The sequence below is a fragment of the Marmota flaviventris genome, chromosome 11, assembly GCF_047511675.1.
Source record: "Marmota flaviventris isolate mMarFla1 chromosome 11, mMarFla1.hap1, whole genome shotgun sequence".
Lineage (NCBI taxonomy): Eukaryota > Metazoa > Chordata > Mammalia > Rodentia > Sciuridae > Marmota > Marmota flaviventris.
This window is the reverse complement of record NC_092508.1, coordinates 427,777-441,775: the sequence shown is the minus strand read 5'-3', so window position 1 is coordinate 441,775 and position 13,999 is coordinate 427,777. Positions and strand designations below refer to the sequence as shown.

Sequence of the window (13,999 nt, the reverse complement as noted above, 5' to 3'; positions counted from 1 at the left end):
TCTACTGTTGGGTTCGTTGCTTGTGGGAGGACATCCATGAAATTCGTGAGGACCTTCTCTGGCATGGAAGCCAGGGAGGGATAGGCCTGGCATTGGGAACGTCCTGTGGCTCTCCCATGACAGTAGATCGCCCACTGATGTGACTTTCCCCTCTGCTCTGCCAGGAAGGTTCCTCATAGTTGTACTGGAGATGGGCATATCCGTTAGGAACTGAGCAGCCCACCTTTATCCTATTCTGGTAAAGAACATTCTAGGGAAGGCCTTTGATGTTTCCCAGTATGAATAGAGCAGGTTGGGCTCCGTCTTTGTTCAGAAGCTCCATGACTCTCATCAGCTTGCCCCTCCTGCCCCTGCTTTTGAAACTACTTTCTGTGTTCTCTGTGTGTGTTTCCCTCGATGTTTTATTTCTTTTACCTTTAACTTCCCAGCCAGCCCATTCTCCCCAGGGAAACCCCAGTCCCACTGCCCTCTTGGGACCTGGGCAGAAACTGGTGCCGGGAACAAGAATCCTCATTTCGTGGAATTCAAAGGTAACTAGTGAGTGTTTGTCTCTCTCTCTCTCTCACAGGAAAAGCGCTTGTGAATTAGCAATTAGTATACTAAGAGAAAAAGGAGAGAGAAAAGTTTATTTATCATGGGATGTTAAGCATGGGGAACTCTTTGTCTTCAGAGAAAGAAATTCATTTTGCAATTCTGAAGATGATAATAAAACAAAAGGGAAAAGATAAAGATCACAGCTCACTCAGTTCTTAAGAAGATTAGGGAAATATGCCCATGGTTCTGTGAAGGGGAGTCACTTGATTTACATATGATTGAAAATGTAGGAAAAAATAGGGCTGCAGTAGTTTATATTCTGCCCAAGATATTGGTTGATGGCCTTCGGGAGACTTACTTACGGGCCACTTACTTATAGGCCTTAGAGATGCACTTAAAAGTCAGACCTAGTGAACAGGCTTGCTCAGCACCTAGGGCTTCTTTGTCTGCAGGTAACCTAACACACCTAAGACAGGCAGAAAAGTTAAGGGCAAAGCAAAGTCACATCTGGTTTGTAACTGTGGAAGTCAGAATACAGCCTGCTGGCACAGCCTGAGCAAAATTCATTGTTCACAGCCCCAAAAGGCAGAGAAGGAGCCCAGATCAAATTTCATTAGGAAGAGAGAGGCCCGGAGATGGAGATGGGGAAAGGGCCAGAGCTGGGAGACACAGAAGAGGATTCTCAGTCAGAGGAAGTGCTTGAATTTAAAGCAGACCTCCGTAATTTGCATTTAAATGGTCCTGCCCCAACCACTCTCCCTTGGGGAAGACCGAGGCTTACACCCTTGAACCTGTCAGCCACAGACCCTTCCCTACTCCAATGTGGTCTCAACCACTTGACAGGAGGGAAAAGATATCTCAGGATTTAAACTATTTGCAATTTTCAAGCTGATAGGTGGCCCAAACCAATGTGTACCAGTTCATACTGCCATTTCTTTTAAAACATTAAAAAATTAATATTTTTTTCATCATATGGCCTGAACTCACCTTTTTCTTCAAAGCCTGATAGAATCTATATGTAGTGACATTTTGCTGCCTTATAACTGGGTCTCGCTAGCAAAAGCCTGTCTTTCAGGAGGTGATTATTTGCTATGGCAATCTAACTGATGAATTTTTACTCTGAGCAGGCAGAAGTTAATAGAAGGCATGGAATTATTATGGTAGACATATTGACGGAGATGGGAAAATTTACTGATTTGGACAACAGTTAAATTATGATTTGCAAGCTTATAATCAGATTAATGCATGTGCCAGAAGGGCATGGAGAGACTTACTAATAAAGGAGAAAACCCCCTAGATTTCAGTCAAATCCAATTCTCAGGGACCAGAGAATTGTTTGGGCTTGTGGCACATTTATACCAAGCCGCAGATTGCATGATAAGAGATTCGGAGGACTCTGAGGTATTAGTTAAACCTCTAGCTTTTTTTTTTTTTTTTTTTTTAATATTTTTTAGTTGTAGTTGGACACAATATCTTTATTTTATTTTATGTGGTGCTGAGGATCGAACCCAGTGCCCCACACATGCCAAGCGAGCACGCTACCACTTGAGCCACATCCCCAGCTCCAAACCTCTAGCTTTTGAAAATGCTAATAAAGTTTGCCAAGAAGTGATTCAATTGCATTGTGGATTATATCCACCTTTGTGCCAATGTCAGGCAGGCACATCTGCAGGGATCAGCCATAGCCACCACATTAAAACAGGTTCTACCGACTCCATCAAAGGAGAGCTGTGATGGAAGGCAGGGTTTTAACTGTGGGAAAACAGGGCCAGAGATTGCAGGCTTTTGCCCAGTCAAAGAGATGTGCCAGGCTTGTGCCAGAGCCATGGGGGCGGGGGGGCAACCACTAGGCAAGGGAATGGCATGCCCAGCAGGTCGCCAACAGGCTACCTCCACTGATGCCAACACTCCACTGATGCTACCTCCCCTGCCCACAGTGGGGTGTAAGCTCCAGGTCGGGGTCCTTCCCTCTAGGCCAGACTCCTTATGTGCAGGCTCAACCTCCCGGTTAATCTGTTCAGGGACCAGGAGTTTGGAGCTCCATCCAGCTTCAGAATTCCTCCTGACTCCAGAGATGAGTCCACAGTTTGTTCCTACAGGAATTTATGGGCCACTGCTGCCAGATACAGTAGGTTCAATACTGGGAAGAAGCAATCTAACTCAAAAAGGAACTCAGTTATCACCAGTGTTCTTGATGTAAATTTTAGTGGGGAAATTAAGATTACAGTTCAAACAAATTCCATTATTCGGCTTTCTCTAAAAGATGCAATTGCACGATGATTTTCTTGCCTTGTTGTTCTGCAGGGAAAGATTCATCAGACAGACCTGGCAAATTCAGACTCCGGGTCCCTGGACAGAGCCTATTGGGCTCAATTTGTTAAGCAAGAGTTTCAGGTGGAAGATGACCAGAATCTTATTGGAGGGTTCTTCTGCCCAGAGGAATCCAAGTCACCCTAAATAGCCACTCTAAATCTTAATATTTCAAATAATGAACAAATGTAAAACACAAACACTCAGAAATACATACAAAAATGAATATAGGTTGGGGGCTGTGGCTCAGCAATAGAGCGCTTGCCTAACGTGTGAGGTCCTGGGTTCGATCCTCAGCACCACATAAAAATAAGTAAAATAAAGGTATTGTGTCCAACTACAACTAAAAAATAAATATTTTAAAAATGAATATATACAAAAGTGAAGCCCCTGATAGATCAAAATGGCTCCGGTGGCTTATTTAGGGGGACATCAAAGGCAGGGGTAAGGTTTCAAGGGTGGAGTCTTGCTTTGTGATGTCCTGCCGTCAGCACGTTGATTGACACATTGGCAGGTCACACCCATCTCAGGTGCTGTGTGGGATCTTTGGCAGAGCTTGAGGGGGAAGTTCACCTGCGTCAAGCTGTCAGTCCCTGTGGGGAGTGCCCCAGGGAGTTCTCAGTGCCAGACTTCTCCCCTCGGGAGGCTTCAATGTGTAACATAGTCCACACACAGCCCATAGACAGCTTGTGACCAAGAGCACCCTCTATTGGATCTTAAAATTAACTATAAAAATTTTAAGGGCAGAATAGATACAGGAGCAAATAAATCAGTCATCTCTAGCAAATTTCGGCCCCAAAATCGGCCTTTGCGTACTGCACCTGCTAGTCTAGAAGGAATGGGACAGACCTCTCGGCGCCCAGTACCTCCGAAGGGAAGGTAAGGGTGGCAATAGAGGACTCTTAAAACCTTATGTCCTTGATACTTTACCAGGGAATGTTTGGGTTGAGATGTTTTGAATAGCCTAGGAGTATTTTATATATATATTTAGTTGTAGATGAACACAATACCTTTATTTTATTTGTTCATTTTTATGTGGTGCTGGGGCTTGAACCCCGTGCCTCACACATGCTAGGCAAGCACTCTACTACTGAGTCACAACCCCCGCCCCTAAGAGTATTATTAACTCCTAAATCTATGCTGTCACCTCAAATGCTTGATCAAATATCTATTTCCACTAAAGGATTAAAAGGAAATCAACAAGAAGGGTATTTACCTATAAATCAGTCTTCTCAACAAAGACAATTTAAATTATCTAATTCACCCAAACAAAATTCTTAATGGGGTAATTGGTTTCTTCCCTGGCCCAGAAAACAATAGAGAAGATTAATTGGCTGTCTGTTGATCTTGCTGGATTGACCAATGGCCCCTTACAGGTGAAAAACTCCAAGTAGCCAATATTTTAGTCCAAGAACAACTTCAAGCCAGTCATATTTAGCCTCGTCTTAGTCCTGGGAATACTCCAGTTTTTGTGGTAAAAAAAAAAAATCTGGCCATGGGGCTGGGGTTGTGGCTCAGTGGTAGAGCACTTGCCTCGACTATATGAGGCACTGGGTTTGATCCTCAGCACCACATAAATAAATAAAGATATTGTGTCCATCTATAACTTAATTTTTAAAAATCTGGTAAATGGAGATTATCATATGATTTTAGAGCAGTTAATCATATTATGGAATCCATGGGCGCCTTACATCCTGGACTTCCCCTCCTACAGCTATCCCTCTTGATTATCAATTAATCCTAATAGATTTAAAAGATTTTTTTTCACTATACAGTTGCATCCAGATGATTGTAAGAGATTTGCTTTTAGCATCTCAGTTATAAATTTCAAAAAGCCATTAAAAGGTTTTGCTAGAAAGTGTTACCTCAAGGAATGACCAATAGTCCAACACTGTGTCAAGATCTCATTGCGCAGGCTATAGCTCCAATATGTGAACAGTTCCTTAATGCATATATCATCTATCCCAGGGATGACTTTCTTTTGGCTAGTTCATGTGTGCTGCCCGGGTTCGATCCTCAGCACCACATACAAACAAAGATGTTGTGTCCTCCGAAAACTAAAAAATAAATATTAAAAAATTCTCTCTCTCTCTCTAAAAAAAAAAAAAAAAAAGTTAGCCTTGTTTGCCTCAAGTCTGAACACTCAACCCCACTCAAGGCTGAACACCTGACCCCCATCCATCTGGTACAACAGAAACCCACATCTAGCCCCTGCCCAGTCTGCCTGAAGGCAGAAGATGACACCCTTAGCAACTATTGTATGATCCAATCACTGTACACCAACAAGGCAGCTTACAGACCCAGAGACCCCATTAGATTTTAGCTATAAAAACTCTCTCCTGCAGGGCCCCCCTCTTGCTTCTCTCCCTCTTGTTTCCTCTCTCTCTCTCTCTCTCTCTCTCCTTTCCCTGTTCAGACACACCACATTGCCACAATAAAGATCTCTTGGTCACTCTGAGTGCCAGTGTCACCTTCCTTTCAGGCTGCAACCAGATTTAAAACTGACCACTGCAGATTGGAGTTCTTTATTTCAAGTTTTACAGGGAGATCCTTCTCCATCCTCTCCTCATCAGCTTACAGCAGAAGCAAGGAGTGCCTTAACAAAAGTTGAATCTGCCATTAAGACAGCACATCTTACTAGAATCAATTCACAAGAGCCTATATATTTATTAACATTTTCCACTGTTCATACCCCTATGGGAGCATATGGCAATCACTGGGAATTGTTGAATGGCTTCACATATCTCATTCTCCTCAAAAGTCATTTACTCCATTTCCTGATTTTATATATCAGCTAGTTATTAAACAAAAAACACAAGTTTTACAGTTAGTTGGTTCAAAACCAAATATTATTGTTATCTTTTCTACTCAACAGCATAGTTGGCTTTGGCAATCTTCCAATACTTGGCAAATAGCTTTTGCTAATTTTCCTGGTCAAATAGAAAGCCATTACCCTCATGATAAACTTATTCAGTTTGCTCTTGTAACTACATTAATTTTTCTCCCTGGGTCAACCAATAGTTGGAGCACTAACATATTTACTGATGGGTCAAGTTCAGGATAAGCAGGTTTTATATCCATGCTCATATGGAGATAATACAGATATAACATACTTCTGCACAATGAACAGAACTTCTGGCTCTCATTTGTGCTTTAATTCATTTTGCTAATGAGCCAATCAATATTTTTTTCCTTTTTAATTTTTTTTCCAATCAATATTTATTCCGATAGTTTATATGCAGTTGGAATTATGAAAAATATTGAAACATTGAATATTGGAAACACACCATCACAAGAGTTATTTGTTTCATACTTTACAAAAGACAGTTCAAATGTGTCACCATCCATGTTTCATAGGCCATATATGAGCACAATCTAACCTTCCAGGTCTTTAGTATCAGGTAATGATAAAATTGATAAACTTGTTGCTGTTGGTCAACAAATATCTCTATATCATTGTTCACAAGCCTCACATTATTTACATCATCAGAACTCTTCTGGTTTACATTAAAAAAATCAATATTACTAGGGAAAAGCTCGTAAAATTGTCCATCATTGTCCACAATGTGTTATCCATATTCCATCTTCATCAACTGGGGTTGATCCCAGGGTTTATGACCGCATCAGTTATGGCAGATGGATGTGACTCACATCCCTCAGTTTGGCAAACGTTGTTATGTTCAAGATATCATTGATACTTATTCTCCACTTATTTTTTCCACTGCCCATGTTAAAAAAAATACTCAACATGTCATTTCTCATTCGCATTGCCTACCTACTTTGAAGCATTAGGATGTCCTTGACAGGTTATATCATCGCTATGCCAAGTAGTCATTATCAGATCTACACTGATAATACTCCCGCTCACACTAGTTCTTCTTTTCAGCAGTTTTGTCATCAATTTTGTATTGATCATAAAGCAGGTGTCCCTGATGATCCTCAAGGTCCAGCCATTGTAGAACAAGCTCATTTATCTATTAACCTACAATTACAAAAACAAAAAGGGAGAAATAAGACCCTACAAAATAACCTTAATCATGCTTTGTTTGTTTTAATTTTTTAAAATTGTGACTCTGAAGGTCACACTGCAGCCAGGAGACACATGTCTTCCACTGCAACAGGTCCCGTGGGCCAAGCTTGGTGGGAAGATTCACCTACAGGACAAAGGAAAGGTCCAGACTCAGTCATAATGTGGGGTGGAGGTCATGCTGGTGTTTTTCCAGAAGGTGGCTTTGTCCGATTTGGGTACCCAAATGTGCCATCAGACCTGGAGGACCTAGAACCAAGGTTCAAATGACTAAAGATCAATCCAGAGATGTCAGCCCTGACCCCCATCAGGAAGAGGAAGCTAGAAATGAGGAAAAGGATGAAGAGGGCCAAGAGAAACTGAATTTCCAAACTGCCATCATGGGAACAAGTGAGGAATCTGATGCAACAGGCTGATCAGGTGGTTCAGCCACAAGGAAGGACTAAGCTCCAGCCACAGTGTTTGTGGCCCTGCTCTGTTGAGCTGCCAGTAAGTGGGTCCATGGAGAAACCTATTGGACTGCTTTCCATATCTACCTTTAGACACCCAGCTGCGTGGGCTGGAGAATCTGTCTCAGTATTTACTAATGATACTCACATGTACCCAGATTACACCCGTCCATGTGACTGAATTTGATTATACTGGTTACAGTGTACAACTGCCTGTATGTTGGTCTCATGATAAGCATGCTGGCTGTTTAAGGGCATCATTCAAGAGAAAGACCATACATGGGGGACCTAGACCAGCCAATTGTACTGAGGCCCCAGGACTCAAGACCATATGTCTGAACAGTTATTAAAATGGGACTTTCTCATAACAAGCCAGTCATTTCCAGAACTTCCACCAATATCTTACTGTCCTAATCATTCTGCAATGATTTGATCCCAAAGGTGCCAATTCATGTGGCAGTGTAACTCCATAAGATCCAGGTTATTATTATTGCTATGCCAAATACCCATTAGATGATTTTTTAATCTTTTCCCAGTCACACTGAGAAGTATTATATTTGGCCGCAGTAACATAGACACCTTTCCTAAATGGATGGAATATGCAAATGTCTTGTCAGTATATAACATAAAGCTTTGTAGAAATAGTGGATATATTTTAGACTGGCTTCCAAGAATTCACATAAGACAATTACATAAGGGTGCCATGACCACTGGAGCTTTTGTTGGTAATATTCTAACCTTCAGCAAAGGTGGTATCCAAAAAGATCTTTGGTGCTTAATTGCAGTCTCAGACGTTCTACATTATACAGATAGCTCTATGCCTAACTTTGTAGGCAGGAATTGCAAAGAGGGTTCCTGCTATGGCCGGCAGGGCTGTGTTCAATCTCCTTGTGCTTTAATTACTGGGAATGTAAGCGTTAAGAAAAGGGATGATGAATATCTTGTGTAAAAGGGATGTAAATATCTTGTAGCCTGTAAAAATGCCATCTAATCGCATCACTAGATTTAACAGAGGGAGAGGAATGTTGGTCCTTTACCAACCCTCTTTGTCTTACTACAAGCTGACGTTCAGAACCATGGTTCCAGCGCTGGTGTTCAGGTTTACAGCAGACGCATGCTCAGTTAACCAGACCTAAGTAGTCTGGTCTTGGTCTCATAATTCTTGGAGTTGATGCTTTAATTTCATTCATCACTTCTATGATTAGAACTTCAGTAGCTATATCTCTAAACATTCAACAGGCAAATTTTCTTAATAATTTGGCTCAAAATATTTCCAAAGCCCTCAATAATCAGATAAATATTGATGAAAAGTTGAATGCTCTAGAAGATATGGTCATAAATATTGGCGATGAGCTTTCCACTCTCAAGTGTAAGGCTTAAAAGCCATGCTGAGTGTCAATACATCTGTGTTACTGCGGCCAAATATAATGCTTCCCTTTGAGATGGGGAATTGATTAAAAATCATCTAATGGGTATGTGGCATAGCAATAATGATAGCCTGGATCTTAGAGAGTTCCATTGCCACATCCAGGATCTTCAAACAGCAAAATCTATCTTACGGATCCTACCTCTCTAGCTGATGAAATATTTCAAGAATCGAAAGGCTTTAGTCCTGGAAACATACAGAAACACTCTGCATGTATATCATTGGAATGAAATGTTTGCTGCTAGTCTCTTTTGTATCATGATAATAGGTTGTCACACCCCAAAACAAGAATCCAGGAACTTGAAATAAGGGCTCATCATTGACATTTTCAAAGTAAAAAGGGGGAATATGTGGGAAGCCATCCATGAGATACGTGAGGACCTTCTCTGGCATGGAAGCCAGGGAGGGATAGGCCTGGCATTGGGAACGTCCTGTGGCTCTCCCACAATAATAGATCACCCACTGATGTGACCTTCCCCTCTGATCTGCTAGGAAGGTAGCTCCACCCGTCTGATCAGCTTGACTCTTCTGCCCCTGCTTTTGAAACTGCTTTCTGTGTTCTGTGTTTTTCACCATTTTATTTCTCTTAGCTTTTATTTCCCAGTGAGCCATTCCCCTGAGGGAAACCCGGTTCCCACCACCCTGCGGGACAGGAGTGGGAGCTGCTGGCCGTGTCCTCCTCCCCAGCTCTGTGTCCACGCTGGGCACTGGAGCTCTGGAGTACTGTTTGGAACAGAGATGTGACCCCAGCTCTGCTGCTTGCACCATCTGTGCGGCCCTGGACTGTGGGGAGTGGGGACTTCCCTTTGGACTGCTGTTTCGCCTTCTTCAGAGAAGGTGACACGTGTGGTGTTTTGGAAGTCAGAGGTGAGAAACTCTCAGGGGAAGCGGAGTTTCGCTCTCAGGCTCTCTGCCTTTTGTCTTCCTCCCTGAGTGCCTGACGCTGCCCATTTATGGGCCATGTGCAGAAGCCTGTGCACACAGAACCACCAAGAGTTCTCTTACAGGGCACTGAACCCAAGGACACTCTGCACCTGAGCCACACCCCCAGCCCTGTGTTTGCTTTTTGTTTGTTTGAGACAGAACCTTCTGGCTAAATTTCTGAGGCTGGCCTGGGACTTCAGATCCTTCTCATCAGCCTCCTGACCTGCTGGGATCACCGGCATGCCCCACATGACTGACAGTACATCTGACCTTTTAGTCTCACAGGAAGGGTGGCCACCATGCCCTCCACTCTCATGACAGAAAGGTGGAGGTCTTTCCATTTGTCACAATGTAGGCACCAAGTTCTCTTCTAAATAAAGTAGGTCAGCATCATACACACAGAACATGTCCCTGTGGGTGAACACTGGGGCACGTCCTTACCCAACCTGCCGTGAGCACTGAGCAGAGAGGAACCTCCTAAAGAGGCACCGAGTATTGGCTGTTGACCCTACTGCACCTGGACTGCCTATGGGGAGCCGCCTTCCCAGTCCTCTGGCCCCACCGGAGATGACGAGATGGCTAGGGGACCCTGCTCCTGTGGCAGAGCTGGCTCCAGCAGGTCTAAGTGCTTCCTGGCTGGACTCACCTCCTCCACCCATGCCTGGAAGCAGTGTTGTCACCACATGGGGTCCCCTGTGTCAGCAGAAGCTGCTAACCCGTGTGTTCAGGGCCAACTTTGAGTCAGGGCAGGGCTGAGGTTGGACATCTGGAAGGTGGCTGCAGTGTCCAAACTGCTGTTTGAATGGTGCTTTTCCATTATCAGACATCGTTGCTGATCTGATGATAACCTGTGATGTTAAAGTAACCTGTGATTGTGGTATTTTACATAATCTCATCCACAGATATTTGTCTCTATGTCTAGAAGACAAGGACTTTTGAAATGGAACCACAATACCATGATCACACTATTAAAAATCAGCAAGAGCATACCAGTTGCAGATACGGTGGAGAGGCCGGTCTGTCCCGCCTCTGCGTGCTGTGCAGCCCGCAGGAGCCGCGGAGCAGACACCAAGGATCCAAGAAAGAAATGGCAGCAGGTGGGCAAGGAGTGCCCTGCTGAGCCGGCCCCAAGCTCACCATCGCCTCTGGATTCTCCAGCCTGGACAGACCATGCCAAGAGCTGAGCTGTGCACCGAGGCCAGGAACAGGGGGCCAACAACTCCGAGGAGGACAGAGGCAGAGGAGTCACACACCCTGACTTGAAGGCCTACTGTAAAGAGCCTGGAGTCGGCAGAGGATGGACATGTGGGTCGTTCAAACAACAAAATCCAGAAAGAGAAACCCCAAAGACGGCGGGCTGCAGACAGGGAGAGAAGACAGCCACAGGGGCACAAGCGTGTGTGCGGGGCAGGACAGCGACACTCCAACCACACGGCCGCTCTCACAGACTCCCACCACCAGTCGGTCTGGAGCACAACGGAGCACTACAGAGGGTTTGAGGAAGACACTGAGCGTCCTTGTGGACTGGAAGGAGACTTTCAACCTAAGGTCGAGAGCCAAGAGCCACCTCATAGGGAAGCAACGTGAAGCTTCCTGGGGAAACGAGCCTCTGCCTGCGATGGCTTCCTTTCTTTTTTTTTTTTTTTTGTTGTGGGATTGAACCCAGGGGTGCTTTACCATGAGCCACATTTCAAGCCCTTTTTATGTTTTACTTTGTAGGTTGCTGAGACTGGCCTTGAACTTGCAATCTTCCTGCTTCCTTCAGCCTCTCATGTCATGGGATTCCAGGATCTGGCATCACACCAACTTATTTTTTATTTTGAGAGAGGGTCTTGCTAAGTTGCCATCCTCCTGCCTCAGTCTCCAGAGTCACTGGGATCACAGGTGTGTGCCGCTGGCTGAGTTGGTTTCTTAAATATGACATCAAAGGCACAAGCAACCAAAATAGGTAAGTCAGACCCATCCAAGTCAGACTTTTTAAAAGGTCACAACTCCAGAGAAGGGCGTAGGGGCTTGTGTTGCAGTGTTATTATAATCTTATTTCTCCTCACCTACAAGACCTTTGTCACACACACACACACACACACACACACACACAGTTAAGGACTTTTGTACAGCACAGGACACTCTCAAGAGAGGAGAAAGAGAAGCTATAGGAGAAAGTGTTTGCAAATCATTTCTCTGACAAAGGTTTAAGATCCAGAATATCTAAGAAACTCCTATGACTTAACAACATAAAACCCGAATTTAAAATGGGTGAAGAAATTTGATAGACATTTCTCTGAAGAAAACAAACAAATGGCCATAAGCACCCCAGATGCTCAGTACCTCTGGTCACCAGAGGGAGGAGCACACTCAGAGGGGAGTGTGTGCCTCCTGCGTGGTGGGCCCTGGGCGCCACCTCCCATACAGCAGCCAGCAGCCAGCAGGCACCACCTCGTTTCCTGAGGGTGGCTGCCACCAAAGGAGCAGCGTCTGCAAGGACACAGAGCTCTGGATCCCTGGGCATCGGCCCCTGGAAAACAGTCCTCAGAACAGGAGAAACGGAATCACCACATGACCCGGCAACTCTGGCCCTGGGAGTGTGTGGAACAGTGACAACAGGATCTCAGACACTTGTGCACTGTGGTCACGCAGCCACGAGACAGAAGCACCCAAATATCCACCAACCGACGAGTGAGAAACCATGTGTACTCCATCAGCATTAAGAACCAGAGTGAGAAAATTAAATTACTTCTAGTTTCTTTACAGGGATTGAAATGAAGTGCTAAATCAAACAGTGTTTCCTACTAGTTACAAGCACCAAAAAAGCCACACGAATTGTTACAAATTTCCACCTGCCAATTCTAAAACATTTGTTTCTTTAATTGAAGTGTATCAACACTTTGGCCATTTTTCTTTTGAGCTATGAAAGAACTCTCATCTTGATTCTCCCCAGGTTTCACTGCTCTTTAAAAATAGGATAAGTGCTCAGGGATGTTATGTTAAAAGTAATAACAGGGGCTGATGGCAGCGGCCGGCGCTGTGGCGGTGCGGTCCCAAAAGGGTAGTCCCGCGAAGGATGGCTTCGTCCTGTCAGCACTGGGGACCCGAGGGCATTGGGATGCTGTCTTTGAGAGAGAACTGCAAACTTTTCAAGATTTTGGAGATACAGGGGAAATCTGGTTTGGGGAAGAGTATGAATCGACTAATAAAGTGGATGCAGAAACACAAGATTCCACTGGATGCTTCAGTGCTTGATATTGGAACTGGAAATGGTGTTTTCCTGGTTGAACTTGCAAAATTTGGTTTTTCTAATATTACTGGAATTGATTATTCTCCTTCTGCAATCCAGCTTTCTGGAAATATTATAAAGAAGGGTTATCTAACATTAACTTGAAGGTAGAAGACTGTTTGAATCTTTCCACAAAGCTGTCTGGATTTCATATTTGTATTGATAAAGGAACTTTTGATGCCATCAGCCTTAATCCTGACACTACAGTTGAGAAGAGGAAGCAGTATGTGAAATCTCTCTCCAGGGTGTTAAGAGTAAAAGGTTTTTTCCTAATAACTCCATGTAATTGGACCAAGGAAGAGTTGCTACGTGAATTCAGTGAAGGATATAAAATTTTTGAAGAGTTGCTGACACCCAGGTTCAGTTTTGGAGGCAGATCTGGAAACAGTGTAGCAGCATTGGTCTTCCAGAAATCCCGAGACTTTTCCTAGGACAATTTCAGGTAGCTTTTTTTAAAGAAGCTACACAGCATAGTTTTAAAAAAAAGGAATCATGAGCATGTAGGCAACCAACAGTAATTTGAAATATTTTGTATTTGAAATGTAAATATTTTTCTTTTTGATTTTAAAAAATCCCCTGTAACTCTAAACAGTTAAAAACTTAAAAGAAGTAAATAAATTTACAAAAAAAAAAAAAGTAATAACAGTGCCTGGAAACAGCCCTCAACCAGGAGGTGGCAGTTTGACATCATACTAGGTCACGCACTGTGAGCCACAGACACTTTCCTGTCTGTTGGTGCTGGGTTGGTGATCAAGAGCAATCGTTTACGCCCTGAGCCTTGGTTCTGCCATCTATAAATGGAACTAACTTCTTGATGTCTATATAGCATTATTTTCAGCATTATATAAAATATTGTATGTGCAACTATTTGAGCCATTATATAAACACTTTATGTAAGAATAAAAAGGAGGGGATTTGGACCCAGGCTACAACATGGGTGGACCTGGAGGGCACTATGCCGAGTGAGATATGCCAGGCACAGAAGGATTCCACTGTGCAAGGGCCCTGTGGAGTCAGGGTAGAGTAATGGGTGCCAGGGCTGAGGAGGGCAACGG

General features: G+C 43.8%; 1 pseudogene; it reads left to right on the top strand.

Moving 5' to 3' along the window:
• The first annotated feature begins 12,651 nt into the window (after positions 1–12,651).
• LOC114105299 (EEF1A lysine methyltransferase 2-like) lies at positions 12,652–13,375 on the top strand (annotated as a pseudogene).
• The last annotated feature ends 624 nt before the right edge of the window (positions 13,376–13,999 follow it).